Source organism: Acipenser ruthenus, chromosome 3 (assembly GCF_902713425.1).
Source record: "Acipenser ruthenus chromosome 3, fAciRut3.2 maternal haplotype, whole genome shotgun sequence".
In the NCBI taxonomy this organism is placed as follows: domain Eukaryota; kingdom Metazoa; phylum Chordata; class Actinopteri; order Acipenseriformes; family Acipenseridae; genus Acipenser; species Acipenser ruthenus.
The window spans coordinates 6,215,878-6,227,769 of NC_081191.1; the positions used below are offsets into that span (position 1 = coordinate 6,215,878).

An 11,892-nucleotide genomic window follows, 5' to 3' on the forward strand; every position below is an offset into this window, starting at 1 on the left:
CCTTCAAGACTTCTTCCCTAAGCTGTCTGAGGCAAAGGTCAAAGCCGGTGTCTTCGTTGGACCACAGATAAAGAAGATCCTGGAGTGCAATTAATTCCCCAAGAAGCTCACTAGTAAGGAGAAAGCGGCTTGGAACAGCTTTGTCGCAGTGGTTTGGGGCTTCCTGGGCAATCACAAGGCCGAAAACTATGTGGAGCTGGTTGAGACTCTGGTGAAGAACTACGGCACAACAGAACATGGGAGCGTACTCGGAGGAGCTAGGCGAGCGCTTCCACCAGGATATACTGGACTTTGAACGCCGCTACCAAGGACAGTATAACGAGAACATGATGGGAGACTACATTTGGGGGCTGATTCGTGAAAGTGATTTAAAGTATAATCGTAAATCTCGAAAAACTACTCACTTCTAAATCTTTTGTAGTCATTTTTGTATTACTTTAGTATAAATACATGTTAATTTGGATTCATATGTTTTTTTCTGACTTTATGTGAACGAAAAGACACAAATTTGCCCGTTTTCTCATTGGAAATAGGTAAATTTCAAAATATCACTGTCCTGGTCACAAAAGCAAAGTTTGTGGGGAATAATAGCCATTTTCTATACTTTTGAGGCATAAGCAATTAGGAAATAACACTTACTACCCAGGAACAAAAATTGTGTTACATAGTGTAATCAGACAGTCCAGTCTTTAACTACATCAGCCCTGCTAGTATTTTACCCCAGGTGGGATATATCGAACCCCCCTATCAACAACACTTAAGAACACAATGAAAGTTGAAAGTTCACCAAGGGTCACATAAGAGAACCCCTATTTTTTTTAAGGGCATGCATTAACATTTTGCATTCCCGAGGTGTCTCCCATTCGTCCAAAGTTGTGTATGTCTCAAATTTAACATGTTATCTTGCTCTTAATTGTATTAATACTTGTACTGTGATTCTTGAAATGTATTTTTTGTTTACGACTGTAAGTCGTCCAGGGTAAGGGCATCTGCTAAGAAATAAATAATAATAATAATAATAATAATGTTCATACCTTATTGTCTAATTTCTCAGTTCAGTTTAGAAGGTTGCCATTATGTTTAAAAGTTTCCAAAAAACTGATACCAAAAACAGATTTCTAATGCTAAGATAAAAAGGCTCTAGCTGGACACCTTGGATGAAGTCCTATTTTGCTCAAGAGTGTGAATATTAAAGCATACCATTCTAAGGGTAAGGCTAAGGATGTACTGTATCATCAAGGAACAGGGAACCCACAATAGTACGAATATGACGAATTACTAATTACTAATAGCTGGAAACAAAGAATCAAACTGCTTTGGGGGCATATAATGTGATCCAATACAAGCACATCGCTAGGTGGTCATTAGAAACACAATCAGTATTTTCTTAAAGATACACTGACCCTTCTTTTGGTGCTAATATACTGTCTGTGTAAAACAATTAACACAGGCACTTAGACTTGAAGTTGCAGTATTTTTGTAACTCTGCAGGCACACTCACATTTTGAGGAAAACAGTGGTTTTAAACAGAGCCAACAGCATCATAGTGAGTTACTGCACTATTGCCAACACACTACAATAAAATAAAATTTTTTATGTAAACTCACTACAGTTTCATAGTCACTTAGTGCAGGGGTTTTCAGCCGGGGGTACTTTTAAGGGTCATCTCAGAAATACAAAAATAAAAATGAAAGTAGAAGAAATTAATTATCCTAAATATTTTTTAAAATAATATCTCTAAACCACTGTGCATAAATATGTCATGTTTGCTTACCAGCTCAAAGGTTAGTTTAGTATAGTTTCAAACTGTTGTGACATCAAATATAAATTAAATAAGCAGGGAGAAAATGAATTTGTTAATCAGATTATTCTGCCTTACTGCAACTGTGGTACCATTCAGTAGAAAAAAAAATTGTAAAGGGGTACTTGAGCTGAAACCTCCAGACAGAAGGGGTTCAATTTAAAAAAAAAAACAAAAAACTTTGAAAACCACTGACTTAATGTATTCAGTATTAGCAAATGCAGTTCCATTAATAAGCACAAACAAATGAGCACTCCATCTGCAGATCCAAATTAGAACCTTCACAAAACTTGTGTCTCATGCTGCCATTTTTAACTAACTACGCCATAAGAACAGGTTCATACAGTAGATTTTTCAGGGTTAACCTATTTAAATAAGGACGTATTCATTTATTATTTTAGAGAATTTTTTTTAGATATCAATATCATGGTCATATGATACAGTATATATGCTCTATATTCCCTGAAATAAGTATAAATGATGGCAGTCAGTCACAGTGATGATCTCTCAAAAGATAGATCAACACAATATCAAGGGCAATGACTGACACTATTATTAGCTCCTGTGTTTAGGTAATTTGCTTTTCAACAGGGCTTACGGAGGGGAATAAATACACAAAGCTTTTGGGACATATTGCTCTGCTTAACACTCCGAGGAAATGTTAAAAATGCTCCACAGTACAATTACCACACTGCACAGTGCCCATAGCATTCTCACATAATAGTTATAAAAATCAAAGTGCATACTGTGGTCTTTCTGGTCTTTAACAAAATGTAAAACACGAGGGAGTGTCCTGTTTACTGGTTTAAAGGATGGCAGCTTTAGATTCACAGTCTAAAAATCCCTTTCGTTTCAGCATTATTATGAATCTAATAAGGCAAAGCATTTCACTGTGTACAACTTGACAGCTTTAGGTTTAGTAACGTATGTTCTTCAAAACAGTTATCTTGAACTGATGATAATTATGTTTGCTAATTGCTGCTTTTATGATAAAAAAAAAAAACACTTGCTTAGAAAATCTTGCTTCTGTAATGTTCAGAATTCGTAAACCTGTTACTGACATTTTTTTCAACTAAACTTGACTAAACTTTCAATTTGTTAAAAGTTCCAAGTCTTCTCACATTTATACAGTTTTATTTTTCAGCTTCTTGATTGGTATTTCCTTGGAAATGACCTATGGGCTTTTTTTTCAGCACTTATCTCGGTAAAGCATTATGAATCTGATTACACTTTAAGCAACTCCTTATGTGAATTAAGGTTAGGATTAGTGTTTGGGATAGAATTTCATAAGAAACTGCACAACCTGCCTTATTCAATCAATCAATCCTTTATTAGCCCCTGCAGGGGATACATATCCATGGCAATGGAGGTACAGTGGGGGCACCTGCACGTACTTAAGACACACTTATATTCTGATCCAATTGTGATGGGAATTGGTGTGGACATTCCTATGTTCTTGAGGGCACAGGTTTCCTGGTGACTTAATTTTTACATGAGTTCTAGCTTCTGATTGGTTATGCTAATGAGGGCTTTACAACAGCTTTAGGACTTGCACTTGCCTAAATTAAATGAAACCATGCACAGATATTTGACAAAGGAGTTTTTCAAGGTACTGACACCTAGTTGGTTAAGCTTTGAAGGCTAACTTACAGAACCTCTTGCCCCCTGTTCATGTGTAACAGGTATTATCTGGGTGTGAACCACTGACCTCATACTCCAAGCTATAACTTATTCTCACCTGCAAGGGTCAGAGTTCATAACTCCAGTGCCAGGTACAAACACATGGCATTCCTTATGAGATGACATTCTAAATGCTGCAGATGTAGAATTTGGTGACCTACTTTTTCTTCATACTGTACCGATAATGTGTTATTTATGTGCTTTGCCGTTACTACCACGCTTTGTTTTAACCAAGTAAATCCATTGAGAACAAACCTCATATATAATAAAGACCTGGATAAAAACAAAAGCTCACTGAACTGCAAATGTTCTCTTGGTTTACTTCCTTTCTGTCAATTAGTGATGTTAAACATTTGTCATGTTCATTAATTTAGGAGTGAATGAAGAGCATTTTATTTTCGTAGAATATGTTTTTTTTTTAATTATTTACAGCAACCCATTATAAATACAGGTTGCAACAGGGATGTTCTCATCAATGCACTATGTTGAATTCGGTAATGATTAATTTGTTGAAGTATATTTAAAAATATATATGTATACTGTTCTTTTAAGTGACATTTTAATCCCTACTAAACTAATGTAGGTATTACTGTTTGTTTACTCAATTTACAGATCACTGCAGGTTCATTTTCTTAGATGAGTTTTTTCTAAACCCATGGCTCCCTATATCACGAGAACATCTGGGTTTATGCTACTACCTAGAACCGCCAGCGGTAGTCATGTTGACGGTACATTTTAAACGGCTTCGATATGAAAATGAAACACAAACTATCAGATACAACTCAACATTATAGCTAACATTTGCAGATCAGAAACACAGTATTTAAATGAAAAAATAAACATAAAAGGCTTTATTTTCAAAATTAGCACATATAACGCATGACTTCAAAAAATGAAAAACTATAATAAACATTTGAAAAGAAAATATTGTGTAAACAGCTGTAAACTGGTATATGTACATACAAAATTGTAAAAACAAAGTAATTATTTATATTTAAAAAAATAACATAAAAAAGAAAATACCTAAATTCCCATTGTGTAACGTGAATGCGCATTTAAAGCACTTCAAAGCAGCCCCCATATTAGCACAATCCACACAGATGTAACACTTATCAACTTGTCGTGTGCATTTACCACATACTGTTCTTTCACACTGGGCACAGATATCAGAAGTTTTATTTTTATTGTATTTAGTTACCTGGCATTGTTTTCTGTTGCATGTGTCACTTGATGTGCACACTGTATCCAGGTTGAGCTGTGTTTCCCTGCCGCTTTGCAGTTTTCTGATTGAAATGTTTCTGCCAAAGCTTCGTGGCTAACATCAAGATGATATCTCTCCTACTGATATTTTCCCTAGTGCATTCCTTGTACAAAACGATGGAATTGATGGCTGCCAGGTCCAGTATATTGTAAAATACAGCAACTGGACACCGGTGATTGCTTTCAGTACTACGTTTTGCGCAGATGGTGGAAACTCTCTTCTCGCTTTGTTTACTGTTCCAACCAGGCTGTTTTTTTTTCTTCAACTGTTTTATTAATTACAGTGAAATAAAAAAAATGTCATTGGTAACATACATCATTTTTCTTAAGTACAGTTACATCCACCTAAGAACCACATTGTCACCCAGTCTCTGACCATCTGGGTGCGTTTCATCTTTGCACAGGTAGGGGTAGGGTCCGCTGCCAGCCAAAACTTGATCCCAAATTTGACAGGTTTGTTTGACATGTATTGTGTCCAGCGACACCGTGCTTTTGTCAGAAACACCTGCTTGTCCATGTATTGTTTTATGTTTAGCTTGAAGCAGGCAATGCTGTTTTCAATGAAGTCGTTCCAAATTTCTGATGCCAAGGCAAATATATCTGTAGTTGCTCTCAAATCAAAACACAAATATCTCAAGATCTCTCGAAAAATTCTTGTAAAAGTAATATTATAAGACAGCAGACTATATATGCTCACGCAGACAGCCAGACAGCAGTTCCCCAAGGAATTGATAGGATTACAATAGATATTTGGATAATACATATCTAGATTTCAAGAGCAATATTCTATTCAAATACATACTGTTGTAAACTCAGCAGAGGTAGCGATAACAAACTGGCTTGTATACATATAATAAATAGCGTATTGTAGGTTATACTAACAATGAGAGCATGTATTGTAACATGTCGTCAAAATGACAGCTTTTGGCAGTTCTAGGTATAAGTGTTTACAAATGCTGTCAGGGTAGGGGGAGACCGGGGACGGTTGTAACACGGGACGGTTGTAACACCTTGAATTTCTCCAATCAGAAGCAAGCTAGAGTGCAATCACTCACTCCGCACATGCTCAGTTCAAGTCTCCGTCTGCCTGTGGAAGAGGAGCTGTCTGTGCCAAAGCCCTGAGATTTTATATACAAAAATAAATTTTTTGACCTAGTAGATTAAATTTCTTCCCCAATTTTCTTTTTGTGATATATATACCTGTGTTATCCAGTTTATGGATCCAGGCTTTTATCATTCTCATCCCTGATCTCTTATAATTGACACCATTGATTGCTCTTAGTTGTTGTTTTTTGCTGGAACATGAGGTTTAGTAATGGCTCCCTGGGTTGGGGCTAGTTGTAACATGTTACAATTGACCCCATACACCATTAGCTGAACTATATTTGGGCACGTGAATCTTGCACTGAAGGAAACAAAATGTTAATATATTACAATTGTGACTCAGAGTGACATTCTTGCTGGATAAGGCCTATAATTTTAGGGATGTTAAAAAGTTTTAAAAGTAGGACAACAAAAAAATTGCCTTGTGAACCATTTTTATTTTTCAATAAAGATATTAAGTTTTTTAGTTAAATAAAAACAAACATATTTGCTTCATGTGAACATTGATCTTATTCAATAAAACATTCAATTCTTGAGTTAAATTAAATGTGTTGTTATTTATTTAATTATTCTTCACAGAATGTTACATCTGACCCCACCACCCGTTACAACTGACCCTGGACATAGGGTCAATTGTAACATCGGACACTTTACATTTCAAGCCCTCTTGCCATATGTCTATCAGCTCTTAAAACAGGACATATGTAAGTTGTTTGTATCAAAGTCTGGTCAAACTAGCTAAAATCATGTGTGCATAATGGAGAGAAAGGTATAAAATGTTACATCTGTACATGGTCTCCCCTATTTAATACATGTATTTAGGAAAAGTCAAGAACAGACAACCGTGGATCTTTAACACATGCAGAGCAATTTAAATTTTAAAAGTGCAAAGAGGTAGCAGATCTGCACAAACACGTAGCTGCAACCAGGGGACTGAAACACAGTGGTAATATACTATATATATATATATATATATATATATGCTGGGGGTCAAAAGAAGCCCCGGGTCATTAACATGGGAAATATCACTTTCAAGTCACCTCTCATCAAAGTTTGCTGTACGTTTACCATTAGCATTTCAAGGGAACTTTGGGATTTAAAAAGCCAAGCCCAATTTTGAAATGCATGTATTAGTGTTTACTTTGGGAATCAAATCCAAATGTTTGCTTCATTCAATACTGCCTACCCAGGGCATGCCACAACCACCTGTGTGTAGAACCAGTTTTGTCCAGGGCTTGGATTATTTTCTGTAATATTTAACACATCATTTGCTGTCGAACATAATCGAAAAATGTAACAAATGATCTACAACTGCTTCCTTCAAAACAGTAAATAAATAATTTAGATTGCAGTATTGAGATATATTAAACCAAACTTCAGAATTGCCGTGACCTAACATTATTGTCTTTGGTATTAGATGCCGCTATATATTCAGTCAGTGTCGGAGCAATAGCAGGTGCAGCAGATGTAACTGCACAGGGGCCCACGCACTCAGAGGGCACTGGAGGGGTTCGAAAGTTTTTATTTATTTTTTTAACAGTGATATTATCCTTTGCATTTATATTTGCAGATGTTACACCTTTGTATAACTGTAGCTACCGGTGTGCGGTGCCAGTAATTCAGATTATATCCTCCATCATTTCAACAAGTATCGCTATTGTCTTAATTATCCTCACCTTTTTCCCCCGGAGGCTGGTACGAGGCACGAAGGTTTTGGGGTACTATTCAGCACAGACATGTGCAGTTATGTTCTGTGTGCACGATTCATCCTGTAGTTTAGACGGAAGCTGTCGCGTGCTGCTGCAGGCACCAAAAAAACTACAGCAAATCAACATGCCTGCATTTCTGATTTAATAATAATAATAATAATAATAATAATAATAATAATAAATAAAGTAAAAAAAAATTAAAAAAACGGTTTCCTATGTGAGACAATGTCTGTGCAGAATTGTGATTTATGTAATAATTACTGTGATCGCAGAACTGAGGAATCCTGGTTGGGTTAGTGATTAAACCTGTTCGTTTATGATTTAAAAATAGTGTAGTGTTGGATGTAAAGATGTACGCAAAATAAAATGAAGTAGGCGAGTAGAAAACGTTCTTATTACGCATTGTTTCATACATGCTAAAATTCTGACAATTAAATATCGTTAAATATTGAACACTTGATTTGGTATGTTTGCTGTTTATAAATAATAGTTAAATTAACGTTTGGGGAGGGGGGGCCCACAATAAGGTCCGGGAGGGGGGGCCCACAATAAGGTCCTGCAGTGGGGCCCATCTTCCTCTTCCTCCGCCACTGTATTCAGTACTGGGTATTAGATGCAGCTATATTCAGTACTGGGTTTTAGATGAGGCTCGGTAGCTGGAATCCAGCAAGAACCGGTGGATCCTTGTTTGATCTATTAGCTTTCACTCACACTGTAAATTGACAAAGCAAAAAACAGCATGTCCTTCAAAATGTTGATAACTGTCAAAACCCCACCTACTCCGACTCCAGCCCTTTCTAAAGCATGCCAATACGGTTCCATGCATAACGGACCTTCACATACTTTCGGGTCTTTCACAATTGAAATTGCTATGCAGGCAACTACAGCAAGAAGTAACTTGTTTTGAAAGCATCTTCTCTGAAGCAGTGAATAATACGTTTCTACATGTGATGCATTACATTGCGCCACCAACTGTAGTTGAATTGAGGAAAACAAGACAATCAGCATGATCTATTTTTCTATTATTATTATTATTATTATTATTATTATTATTATTATTATTATTATTATTATTATTATTATTATATTGTTTAAATAAAACACTGTTGCTCTGAGATCAGATACAGTTTCTTCTAAGTACCTCGTGTTTTAATAAAGTGTTGCACACATTATTTACTTCCCGCGTCTTTTTTTTTTCCATACTAATTAAAATGTAAGTGGTTGGTTTTACTTTGGATTTTATTTTGCGTTGAAAAGTTATAACTGCTCTATGGTACCTTATTCGGTTGTATTCTGGTTGCTAAAATATCATTACATCGGACGTTCTTTTGACATCATGAGTGAGTTCGAGAATACGGTATTAAGTAGTAAATCTGTAAGAAACGTAGTTTTACTGACAATTCAATTCTGAAACAATGCAGCTGATTTCTACCCGGCGTTCTTCTAGTACAGGCCCTGTCAACACTGGCTTAAGTTCAGTTCTAACCGGCCGTTTGCTACATAGTGTACATATTGAAATTGAAAGCAGCAATACTAATGTAACTGCAGTTAATAATCGGAGACTATTAGAAATACAAATTAAACAAATGAAACAAGAAAACAAAAAGAAACGTTTCATTCGCAATGCATATGAAATTCATATTCTGAAACCGGACAGGCAAAATGTGTATATACAGGAGTGGAATTTACATGAAATATATATATATATAGAGAGAGATATCCTAACCTAGCCTCTACAAGCAATTACATAATTCCTTTCAAATGGTAACATATATCAATGGTAATATATATATATATCTACCGAAATCCATGACGGGATTATCTTAAACTATAGTGTATTAATCATATGTCTCTGGCATCATTCCTTTATTATTATTACCTGACAGATTACCTCACATCCCGATATCGATTCTTAATACAACCAGTCCAACTAGTTAAATACATAACACCAGATAAAATACTCCCATTTTGAATGGATAAATATATTTTAAAAAGTCATATGTCCTAAATGTTATAGAGAAAATGTATTTTGGTACCTATTACATAACCCGGTTCATCCCTAAATAATAATAATAATAATAATAATAATAATAATAATAATAATAATAATAATAATAATAATAATAATAATAATAATCGTTTAATTTCAGACACATCAAAGCAGCTACAAGGATGATTTCTAAAACTAACATTGAAAATGAAAAACACTGAGTGGCTTGCGTTTATCCAAACTTTCAGACCCCAAGTTAAACCATCTTTTCAGTTAAAAGCGAGAGTGCTTTGTCAGCAGATCTGAACCCTTCGGAATCTCAGGCACTTAATCAAACACATTTACTGGCCCGCAGAATGACGTAATGGTTTACAATTCGTATTTACTGTATAGTAAATAGTGGGTCTGATGACAACAACAAAAAAAGAGCGAGTATGAGGAAACAGTTTTTATGGTTGACAATAAGAACTGACTTATATTTTGCAGAAGGGGGGGAACTGACAGGTAATGAGCGCAACCTGTCTGCGTCATGGTGTCTGAACAGTATCTGCTCTACGGCTGTGCTGACATTAAAAAGTGCTAAAGCATTGTGCTAAAGTTCATATTTTTGAGCCCATAAAAAGCAGTGACTGTTACTACGTGTAACAGTTTGAACATAGTTAATGAATCTGACCTTGTGTCTAACTAATAACACACAAACACAAGGATGCCAGCACTTGTCTTGCTGGCGCGTTCTGTTATAGCGATACCTTTCTGTTTGAGTTCAGTTCGTTTCGTTTTCAATTATTATACTGGACAGCTAATAAACACACGCTCCTGTACGCCACAACTGCGGTACTGTGCAAGAATACTAATGACTTTAATTGACTTCTCTTAGAAAACAGACAATAGGTTTAAAAAGTACCTGACAGTCTGAACCGAGACTAACATTTTACGACAGCAAGCACGTGTCTCTGCTAATATTATTAGACATAACTTCATCAACATTCAATAGTTTGAGATCCCAAGCTAACTAACTAACACACCCCCGTAATTATTTGCTAGCGATTCCTAACGTGGGGCGATATCAGTAAGTCATTCTGTAAAGTAAAACGACAAAAGTGTATTTAATGCAGTATATGCTGAAAACTGTTCGTTGCAAAACAAAACATTGTAATCTACAAAATGTTACACTACATAACTGTTCCTAATGCAACACACCCCGATACATCACTGTTTATTGACTGTTACTGGAATAACAATCATTTTAACAGAAAACAAATATCACAAGAAAGGAAAGTTGAGAAGTCCAGTGAGTGCATGCGTTATTTCAAGCCACTTAAGTGTTTTGAGAGAGTAAGTACAAATTTATGAACTTACCAAACAAGTGTAGAGAAGCAGCAGCGCTGTATGAGAAGGAACCACGTTGGACTGCGAGAAGATTACAATACGTTCTATTTAGAGAAGCATTACATCACCCTATGGTGACGTCACGTGGGATTCCTGAACTTCTAAATCATTGCGCTCCGCTGGGAGGCGGGGCCAGCAAGGCGGGGTTAGCGAACTCACGTACCAGGAACTGCTACGCGTAAAGTGGGTGTGCCACTCAGCGGCTTGCAACAACATCTGTAATCAGGCACGGAGTAGTGGTACTAGGCTTTAAGTCGTTGAACTTGGTGTAGTACAGTAATGTAAATAAATATTAACTGAAGTTCAAATCTTAATCCATAAATTAAGTTATTTTGGTTAATTCTGATGTGACTTGAAATGTTTGCAGAATGTGGTTTTAGCTGTTTTAGGATTAGCGAATGCATGATGCAATGAAAACAGAAAGGACGTTTTGATTTGTGAGCGGAGGGGGTGTTAAAGGAAGGGGTTCACATTGGCTTCACAGACCATTACCCATAGTATAACAAACATACGGTCTGCAATACATACACTGGAGCCAGGCTTGTAAAGAATACACTGCACTATGTTTTCCTCTGCAAAGCAACACTTGAGACGACTGCAACGTGTATACACTTTCACGGTAACTCTTGCACGCACTAAAACAAGAGATGTATGAATAAATGATGAACCTGTGTGAAGATCCCATTACCGTCGAAACGATGCTGTGCCTTCGTAATTATGAGCCTGCAAACTGTACACTATTAAAAAAGAAAAAAAAGAAAAGAAAGCTATTATTGTCTATCTATTAGTAAGAAGAGACAGGCCACCCATAACATAAAATGCTATGGCATTTTGTGCATAGTATTGTACATAAGCCAAATTGGAATAAAAACGTGTACATTTTGTACCATACCATAACCACTTTGATTAACAAATGAAATAGGGGAGATTTCTATTCATAATATATATAGTTTACATTT

The 11,892-nt window shown here is 36.0% G+C and overlaps 1 protein-coding gene across 3 annotated transcripts in view; it reads right to left on the reverse strand.

Moving 5' to 3' along the window:
- LOC117435811 (cyclic AMP-responsive element-binding protein 5-like) overlaps positions 1-10,992 on the reverse strand; it is a 155,188-nt gene extending 144,196 nt beyond the window's left edge. For all 3 annotated transcript variants that reach the window (XR_004549202.3, XM_059011106.1, XM_034059251.3), the window contains exon 1: positions 10,904-10,992. The gene's annotated coding sequence lies outside the window, so the exon portion shown is untranslated. The remainder of the gene's footprint in view (positions 1-10,903) is intronic.
- Between the last annotated feature and the right edge of the window lie 900 nt (positions 10,993-11,892).